At 41.4% G+C, this 2,500-nt stretch overlaps 1 protein-coding gene across 4 annotated transcripts in view; it reads left to right on the forward strand.

Annotated features, from left to right (window-relative positions):
* The window catches only part of LOC136179114 (NLR family CARD domain-containing protein 3-like), a 45,562-nt gene that overhangs the window by 933 nt on the left and 42,129 nt on the right, over positions 1-2,500 (forward strand). The window lies entirely within an intron of this gene.

Raw genomic sequence — 2,500 nt, forward strand, 5'->3', positions numbered from 1 at the left:
AACTTGATACCACCCACAAAAAATGTGTTAACTGATCTACTAACGGCGTGCTGTGAGGACTGAATCTTTCATATGAACAAAACAACACGCATTGTCCATTTAGTACGTTTGACTTAATGAATATTCAATATGGGGCGTTTCTGTCCTAGAAAGGAGAAAATGAAAACAAGTTAAGTTAGTACACGCATTGTGATTTACCAAGCAGACAAAAACTGAGGTGATTGTGACGGTGTCTGAATTTAACACCTTTGAAAAGAAGGTGCTAACCCAGGAGACCAGTGTTACACACAACAGACTGCTGTTATTGAAGTTAGGAGGAGACATAGACACAACAAAAGAAGGCATACAGATCACGTTATTCCCCACACATGTTAATAAGTTTGGAATGACAGCAGGAAACACCATGATTAAACTATATTGTTGCCTATTTAAAGAAAACTGAACATTCACAGCCTCTGCATTCTAAAGAATTTCAACACTGACGTTTATTTCTTCATATTTCCCTCTTCTCACCAACATTTTATTTTAAACTGGGGATTTCCTTTTTCTCAGGTTGTGCGTCTCTCCCCCAGCTCGTGCCCTCTGGTGCGCTCCTCTCCATAGTGCGCTCATCTCCTCTCTCTAAAGCCCGCTGCTGCTACGCTTGACTGGGGGAACCTCACCACTGCTTGTACCCCCGTCTTAGATAACTCTTAGGAAGAGCGTTTATGTCCGATCAGACACAGCGCTGGCCAGCTGTCTGGTGCTCAACAATGTGCCGAGTGTCGCGCCTGAGCGCCACAGAGGACACAGCTCACACCTCCTGCACAATGTATGACAATTCATCTTCAAAAGATGAAGAAAACAGAGGCCCTGTTTAATGCAGAGGTTTTCTTGTAAGCCAAATTTTCGTTTTGTAATATTCAGTTTTATCTGCTAGAACTCAAAAATACTGTACGTTCATTTGCCTCTTCCACTGAGACCTATTTTGCGCTTGCCGTCGTCCTGCTTTCCGTCCAAACTCTCCATGACGTAAACCAGTAGAACACACAAAAACCCAACTTAAATAGTACCGCCTCCACAAGGTTTGCACACACACACTCACCAAACGTGCAATTTTTTGGAGTGAACACACAGTTTAGTACTCTTTACTTGGGACTTTAGTAAATCAGGCCCTCAGTGTATTAAGAGCTGATTGCACGCTGTTCTGGGAAAGACAGCGACACAGACCAGTCTGGCTGCGCTACGTTTTCAAAACTTTTCCCTCAAGAGGTCAAAATAATGAATTTACAGAAAACTGTAGGATATTGTTCCATAAATAAACCTTGTTGAACGCTCTTTTGATTGAAAGAGTCCTTTATTAAAGTTAAAGAGAAACAAGCAGAGTCGGGCAGAGAGCTCGCAAGCTAGGAGTCTCTGCTTCACAACTTTCCCTGCAGGCTGAGAGCTCGACTACCGTACTGTAGCTGGTAGGAGAGCAGACTCCACAAAGAGAAAACAGACTAAAAGGGTGACAGAGCTGAACAGTAACTGCAGGTTTTGGACTTCGCTGAACACAATAAAAACTGTCACGCAGGAAGACAGTGTAAACTTTATTTTCTCTCTGAGAGACCTTCAAAAACACAACGCGTCTTATACCAGTGCAACTTATATTTCAGATTTTACAGTACTTATTTTTTTAACTCATGACACAGCTCCTGCACATGCTCAGTGTGTAGGTCATGACACAGCTCCTGCACATGCTCAGTGTTCAGGTCATGACACAGCTCCTGCACATGCTCAGTGTGCAGGTCATGACACAGCTCCTGCACATGCTCAGTGTGCAGGTCATGACACAGCTCCTGCACATGCTCAGTGTGCAGGTCATGACACAGCTCCTGCACATGCTCAGTGTGCAGCTCTCTATAAAGCTGATTAATAACTTTTCAAAGGTCTCAGGTCTCAACCTAAATATTAAACACTTTGAACTTATGGCTGTTAAAGATTGTAATGTTCCCCATATTTGTAACAATCCAGTGAATGACCAGGTCACATACCTGGGAGTAGTTATCACCACGGAGCAAAGTATAAGGTGCACCTTAAATTTGAATCCCATCGTTGATAAAACTCTTGTTTACAAAGAGATTTATCTCTGAGATGAAGGACCTTGCTCTCAAAAACTGAGGGCATTTCCAGACTCACTAATCCGGCTCTATCTTTGGATGTTGACTAAAATGTAACCAAAAGATTTGATTATATGTTGTTTGACTTTCTGTGGAAAAACAAAATACATTATGTTAAAAAGAACGTGACAATAAACACGAGTCAATGTGGGGGCTTGAACTTTTTAGACTTCACAGCTCTTAACATTCAAAGTGAACAGGCTGAGACATTTTTAAATAACCCAACATCTCTATGGAATATGATTCCTAATTATGTTTTTTCTAAAGTTGGTGGCCTGGAATTTTATTACTGTGCAAATATAATATCAGTAAAATCCAGATCAAACTATCCAACTTCCATAAACAGATACTCTTGACTT

This window comes from Labrus bergylta, chromosome 4 (genome assembly GCF_963930695.1).
Source record: "Labrus bergylta chromosome 4, fLabBer1.1, whole genome shotgun sequence".
Taxonomy (NCBI): Eukaryota; Metazoa; Chordata; class Actinopteri; order Labriformes; family Labridae; genus Labrus; species Labrus bergylta.